This window comes from Crinia signifera, chromosome 2 (assembly GCF_055691185.1).
Source record: "Crinia signifera chromosome 2, ASM5569118v1, whole genome shotgun sequence".
NCBI classification, from domain to species: Eukaryota; Metazoa; Chordata; class Amphibia; order Anura; family Myobatrachidae; genus Crinia; species Crinia signifera.
The window spans coordinates 4,229,842-4,237,365 of NC_139218.1; the positions used below are offsets into that span (position 1 = coordinate 4,229,842).

Below are 7,524 nucleotides of genomic sequence, written 5' to 3' on the forward strand. Positions count from 1 at the left end.
GCATCCTAACCCTAACCTCCCCTCCCGCAGCCTAACCCTAACCTCCCCTCCCGCATCCTAACCCTAACCTCCCTTCCCGCAGCCTAACCCTAACCTCCCCTCCCGCAGCCTAACCCTAACCTCCCCTCCCGCAGCCTAACCCTAACCTCCCCTCACGCAGCCTAACCCTAACCTCCCCTCCCGCATCCTAACCCTAACCTCCCCTCCCGCAGCCTAACCCTAACCTCCCCTCCCGCAGCCTAACCCTAACCTCCCCTCCCGCAGCCTAACCCTAACCTCCCCTCCCGCATCCTAACCCTAACCTCCCCTCCCGCAGCCTAACCCTAACCTCCCCTCCCGCAGCCTAACCCTAACCTCCCCTCCCGCATCCTAACCCTAACCTCCCCTCCCGCAGCCTAACCCTAACCTCCCCTCCCGCAGCCTAACCCTAACCTCCCCTCCCGCAGCCTAACCCTAACCTCCCCTCCCGCAGCCTAACCCTAACCTCCCCTCCCGCAGCCTAACCCTAACCTCCCCTCCCGCAGCCTAACCCTAACCTCCCCTCCCGCATCCTAACCCTAACCTCCCCTCCCGCAGCCTAACCCTAACCTCCCCTCCCGCAGCCTAACCCTAACCTCCCCTCCCGCATCCTAACCCTAACCTCCCCTCCCGCAGCCTAACCCTAACCTCCCCTCCTGCAGCCTAACCCTAACCTCCCCTCCCGCAGCCTCACCCTAACCTCCCCTCCTGCAGCCTAACCCTAACCTCCCCTCCTGCAGCCTAACCTCCCCTCCCGAAGCATAACCTCCCCTCCCGCAGCCTAACCCTAACCTCCCACCCGCAGCCTAACCCTAACCTCCCCTCCCACAGCCTAACCCTAACCTCCCCCTCCCGCAGCCTAACCCTAACCTCCCCTCCCGCATCCTAACCCTAACCTCCCCTCCCGCAGCCTAACCCTAACCTCCCCTCCCATAGCCTAACCGTAACCTCCCCTCCCGCATCCTAACCCTAACCTCCCCTCCCGCAGCCTAACCCTAACCTCCCCTCCCGCAGCCTAACCCTAACCTCCCCTCCCGCATCCTAACCCTAACCTCCCCTCCCGCAGCCTAACCCTAACCTCCCCTCCCGCATCCTAACCCTAACCTCCCTTCCCGCAGCCTAACCCTAACCTCCCCTCCCGCAGCCTAACCCTAACCTCCCCTCCCGCAGCCTAACCCTAACCTCCCCTCACGCAGCCTAACCCTAACCTCCCCTCCCGCATCCTAACCCTAACCTCCCCTCCCGCAGCCTAACCCTAACCTCCCCTCCCGCAGCCTAACCCTAACCTCCCCTCTCGCATCCTAACCCTAACCTCCCCTCCCGCAGCCTAACCCTAACCTCCCCTCCCGCAGCCTAACCCTAACCTCCCCTCCCGCAGCCTAACCCTAACCTCCCCTCCCGCATCCTAACCCTAACCTCCCCTCCCGCAGCCTAACCCTAACCTCCCCTCCCGCAGCCTAACCCTAACCTCCCCTCCCGCATCCTAACCCTAACCTCCCCTCCCACAGCCTAACCCTAACCTCTGCTCCTGCAGCCTAACCCTAACCTCCCCTCCTGCAGCCTAACCCTAACCATCCCCTCCTGCAGCCTAACCCTAACCTCCCCTCCCGTAGCCTTCACCTAGCCTCCCCTCCCGCAGCCTAACCCTAACCTCCCCTCCCACAGCCTAACCCTAACCTCCCCTCCCGCAGCCTAACCCTAACCTCCCCTCCCGCAGCCTAACCCTAACCTCCCCTCCCGCAGCCTAACCCTAACCTCCCCTCCCGCAGCCTAACCCTAACCTCCCCTCCCGCAGCCTAACCCTAACCTACCCTCCCGCATCCTAACCCTAACCTCCCCTCCCGCAGCCTAACCCTAACCTCCCCTCCCGCAGCCTAACCCTAACCTCCCCTCCCGCATCCTAACCCTAACCTCCCCTCCCGCAGCCTAACCCTAACCTCCCCTCCTGCAGCCTAACCCTAACCTCCCCTCCCGCAGCCTCACCCTAACCTCCCCTCCTGCAGCCTAACCCTAACCTCCCCTCCTGCAGCCTAACCTCCCCTCCCGAAGCATAACCTCCCCTCCTGCAGCCTAACCCTAACCTCCCACCCGCAGCCTAACCCTAACCTCCCCTCCCACAGCCTAACCCTAACCTCCCCCTCCCGCAGCCTAACCCTAACCTCCCCTCCCGCATCCTAACCCTAACCTCCCCTCCCGCAGCCTAACCCTAACCTCCCCTCCCATAGCCTAACCGTAACCTCCCCTCCCGCATCCTAACCCTAACCTCCCCTCCCGCAGCCTAACCCTAACCTCCCCTCCCACAGCCTAACCCTAACCTCCCCTCCCGCAGCCTAACCATAACCTCCCCTCCCACAGCCTAACCCTAACCTCCCCCTCCTGCAGCCTAACCCTAACCTCCCCTCCCGGACTCAAATACCCCTAGACCCCCCTTGTTTGGCGGCCCTGCCCGCAGCTTTACACTAACCTCCCCACCTGCAGCCTAACCTTCTAACCTATAAGCGTTGGAGGACAACGACCATTCCTGCAGTAACCAATGTCTGGTCATGCAGGCTGCAAAAGTGAGGTGTGAGGTGATTGTTTTTCTGCTAGACCACACCCATTATAACTATGCTACACCCCTTAGTTTAAACCACACCCCTTTTTGCAGTGCGCACAATTTCTTCATTACCACATTATGTATGGGGGGGGGGGGGCGCATTTTAATTTCTTAGCACTGGGAGATAAATTGTCTAGAATCAGCCCTGCATGTGCTGTGTGTGTGTGTGTGTGTGTGTCTGTGCTGTGTTTGTGTGTCTGTGATGTGTATATGTGTGTGTATCTGTTATGTGTGTGTGATGTGTATGTGTGTGTTTGATGTGTATGTGCTTGTGACGTGTGTATATTTGTGTGTGTGTGTGTCTGTGCTGTGTGTGGTATGTGTGTCTGTCTGTGCTGCGTTTGTGTGTCTGTGAGTGTGTGTGCTTGTGATGTGTGTGTGATGTTTTTGTGTGATGTGTGTGTGTATGTGCCTGTGTGTGTCTTTGTGTGTTTGTGATGTGTGTGTGTGTGTGTATGTGTCTGTGTGTGTCTTTGTGTGTTTGTGATGTGTATGTGTCTGTGTGTGTGTTTGTGTGTTTGTGATGTGTATGTGTCTGTGATGTGTCTCTGTGTGTATATGTGTTTGTAATGTGTGTGTGATCATAGGCGAATCTAAGGGGTGGTCCGGGGGTGCACCGGACCACCCATTAGACTGCCCGGCACCTGTACCTTTAAATGTAAATTTTCACCGCCGTTGCCCGGATTTTGCATTAAATATATGTCCGCAGGACCCAGGAGGGCTGCGCGCATGCACGACTGCATGCAGCTCCTCCCATGGTCCTTTGCGGAGTGTGCGCCACATGACGTCGGGCGGCGCCGGCTCCCGCCGTGACTTCCTCCTCCTCCCCCTCCGGCTCCTGCATGTGTTGTGCTGCTGCGGCGGGACTAGCGCGCACACGTGTGTTTGTGTGCCCAGCAATGGCTTTAATTTAAAAAAAAAGGCTGTAATCTTTCCCGATGCCCTGCCCAGTGCCCTACAGGCCCTACACCCTTCAAATGAGGCCACACCCCTTTTTAAGCTACGCCCCCGCTTCACCGAACGCAAATTCATTATCTCCAGTCTAGGACCACTCATTAGCATATTTCTAGATTCGCCTATGTGTGTGATGTGTATGTGTGTGTGTGGGATGTGTATGTGTGTATTTGTCTGTAATGTGTGTGTGATGTGTATGTGTGATGTGTGTGTGGTGTGATATGTATGTATGTGTTTGTGTGATTGTGATGTGTCTGTGATCTGTGTGATGTGTATGTATGTATGTATGTATGTATGTGTGTGTGTGTGTGTGTGTGTGATGTGTATGTGTGATGTGTATGTGTGATGTGTGTGTGCTTGTGATGTGTGTGATGTGATGTGTGTCGTTGTGATGAGTGTGTGATATGTATGTGTGTGTGTGTGTGATGTGTGTGTGTCTTGTGATGTGTTTGTCGTTGTTATGTGTGTGTGATGTGTGTGTGATATGTATGTGTGTGTGTGATGTGTGTGTGTGTCTTGTGATGTGTTTGTCGTTGTTATGTGTGTGTGATGTGTGTGTGATATGTATGTGATGTGTGTGTGTGATGTGTGTGTGTGTCTTGTGATGTGTTTGTCGTTGTTATGTGTGTGTGATGAGTGTGTGATATGTATGTGTGTGTATGTGTGATGTGTGTGTGTGCTTGTGATGTGTGGATGTGATGTGTGTCGTTGTTATGTGTGTGTGATATGTATGTGATGTGTGTGTGTGCTTGTGATGTGTGTCTTGTGATGTGTTTGTCGTTGTTATGTGTGTGTGATGTGTGTGTGATGTGTGTGTGATGTGTGTGTGATATGTATGTGTGTGTGTGTGTGTGTGTGATGTGTGTGTGTGTCTTGTGATGTGTTTGTCGTTGTTATGTGTGTGTGATGTGTGTGTGATATGTATGTGATGTGTGTGTGATGTGTATGTATGTGTGTGTGTGTGTGTGATGTGTATGTATGTGTGTGGGATGTGTATGTGTGTGTGTGTGGGATGTGTATGTGTGTATTTGTCTGTAATGTGTGTGTGATGTGTATGTATGTGTGTGGGATGTGTGTGTGTGGGATGTGTATGTGTGTATTTGTCTGTAATGTGTGTGTGATGTGTATGTATGTGTGTGGGATGTGTATGTGTGTATTTGTCTGTAATGTGTGTGTGATGTGTATGTATGTATGTGTTTGTGTGATTGTGATGTGTGTGATATGAATGTGTGTGTGTGATGTGTGTGTCTGTGATGTGTGTGATGTGTGTGTGTGTGTGTGATGTGTATGTGTGATGTGTGTGTGTGATGTGTGTGTGCTTGTGATGTGTGTGTGTGTGATGTGTGTCGTTGTGATGAGTGTGTGATATGTATGTGTGTGTATGTGTGATGTGTGTGTGCTTGTGATGTGTGTGTGTGATGTGATGTGTGTCGTTGTGATGAGTGTGTGATATGTATGTGTGTGTGTGTGATGTGTGTGTGTGTCTTGTGATGTGTTTGTCGTTGTTATGTGTGTGTGATGTGTGTGTGATATGTATGTGATGTGTGTGTGTGTGTGTGTCTTGTACTATTTGGTGTCAGTAATACAATAATACACATTGTTCTCTCTTTTCATTCTTTGTTTCCCCAGGACTGGGCTTCTTGCTATTGGCCGGTGTGTGTAAGGCTTGCCCGCCCATGATGTGAATGTTTCCCCGCCCCTATATATCTGTCCCAAAGAAGAATATTTGGATGATGTAACTTCACTGTGACCACGCCGGGCGGTGCGTTATCTGACCTGTCCCCAAACAGATACACAGCGTGGGCGGCGGCAAGAAGAGAATCCGCCTGCTACCGCCAATCACAGGGGGGCATCCCGCTACTCCGCACCCTCCCCCAGTGTCTGCCATGCTGCCTATTGGGCAGCACAGCAGGACCCCCGCACCCGGCGGCCTCTCATATCGGAAATGATGGTTTATGAAGGCCTGATGGTGATGATCCAATGTTTCACCAGCACAAATATATATATATATAGAATAACAAGATTTATAGTAATTACAGTAGCAGTTTCTCTGGCTCCATCCGGGGGGGCACTTGGGGATAGAGGGGAATGGAGTCAGCACGAATTCGCAGCCTTGCGAGTTCACCAAACCTGCCTTGTGAATGGAGGCCCGGCCACCACCCATTCTCAGCGTGTGATCGCACGCACTGGCTGACAATGGATGTTTGACACAAACATCGATTCGCAGCCGGGAACACCCACATCATTCGATGCTCACTGACCATCGAATGATGTGGAAGGCACTCGCACATCTAAGGATGCTCAGAGCAACCATACATCTGCGGGTAATATCAGTGATGTCACCGGTCAATATCCAGGAAATGTTGGGCGTTCCCATGGACGAGTCCCCTGGCCCGCCGCCCAATAAACCCCTCCCACCGGCACCTGGCGCATGCACAGCCACAGAAATGCGCATTTAGAAAACATCCCGCTTCAATGCGAATTTGCATGTGAGCGTATGGAACGAATAAGGTCCCTAGAGTTTGAAGAAGAAGGAAAGATTCTCTGCTTGTTGGGGCGTTCTTGAAAATGAAATTGTTACGTTAGTGATAGGAGTATTGGTGATGTGCTGTGGGACTATACACACACTGGAATAAGTACGGTCCGTGACGTGTAACCATGTATCAGATGAACAGTATCCAGATGTCCGCTCAGGGTTATATAATGAGAGAGCGATGGTGCGGACAGTCACTCTGCAGAGAAGATGTCATCGCTATAGTATTGGTGATGTGCTGTGGGACTATACACACACTGGAATAAGTGCGGTCCGTGACGTGTAACCATGTATCAGATGAACAGTATCCAGATGTCCGCTCAGGGTTATATAATGAGAGAGCGATGGTGCGGACATTCACTCTGCAGAGAAGATGTCATCGCTATAGTATTGGTTTTGGAGGACAGGGATTCAAGTTAACCCAATGGTAAGTAACACTTGTTCCGTGTAATTAACACTAATTAATATCCATGTATGAGCATCTGACGCACAAATACAACATCGATGTCACAGTGATTGTGGTAATTAGCGTTAATAATACTCAATTTATCCCCAAGGACCGTCAATGGGTTGTGTGATACATATATGGTTATTTTACACACAATTTATACCATAAAAGTCCATTATATTAATATATTAAATTGGAGTCTGGACTCCAAAAAAAGGTCACAATAAAATATTTATTTATACACCTAGAAGGTCTAGTGTATTATATTGTTGTACGGTAGAGGTGTGCGCAGGTGTGTTCCCCCCCCCCCTTCTTCCACTGTATGTCTATTGGGTAGCTTGTAGTCTCACCCAGACACCCAGCAGCAACCCAGTGCCAAACCGTCACTCAAAGCGCAGTCAGTCACCCCGTCTCTACGTGTCTGATCGGGAGTAGTGCTGCGGAGACCACCATGCACGGCGGGGGGGCTGCTGAAATAGGGATCGTGTTTCCTCTTCACAGAAGCTCAGAGAGACCCTCTTCCCTCAACCCCTGGAAGGGTTAGGGCGGGTGGGTCCTCCGCACCGAAGTTAGGAGAGATCCTCGGTAGGCTTCCCTCTGCCTAATGGCTTGGGGTCACCCTCGGGGACGGCAGCTCTGCCGGGTCTCACAACCTGGGTTATTCAACAGGGAGCGTTTCCACTTGCCTAAAATCCCGGGTTTTGCGCGCTCCCGTGCAAAAACCCGGGATATTTCAGCTAGTGGAAAAGGGGTAATTAATCATATACGAATGTGGAATATCTGTCTACCTGAGTCAATGATCTAGAATTATTCTATTTACCTTAAAACTGCGGAATCTATTAACACATTGGCGTATTTGCACAATGTCGCCGGCTGTCCGTATTATTGTGAATATGTTTCGCTTTGATTGGAGTCTGGACTATTATGGTATAAATTGTGTGTAAAATAACCATATACAGTATCACACAACCCATT

At 51.9% G+C, this 7,524-nt stretch overlaps 1 protein-coding gene across 3 annotated transcripts in view; it reads left to right on the forward strand.

The window, feature by feature from the left end:
• LOC146059332 (butyrophilin-like protein 3) overlaps positions 1-6,496 on the forward strand; it is a 71,721-nt gene extending 65,225 nt beyond the window's left edge. For all 3 annotated transcript variants that reach the window (XM_083171466.1, XM_083171468.1, XM_083171467.1), the window contains one exon: positions 5,198-6,496. The gene's annotated coding sequence lies outside the window, so the exon portion shown is untranslated. The remainder of the gene's footprint in view (positions 1-5,197) is intronic.
• The last annotated feature ends 1,028 nt before the right edge of the window (positions 6,497-7,524 follow it).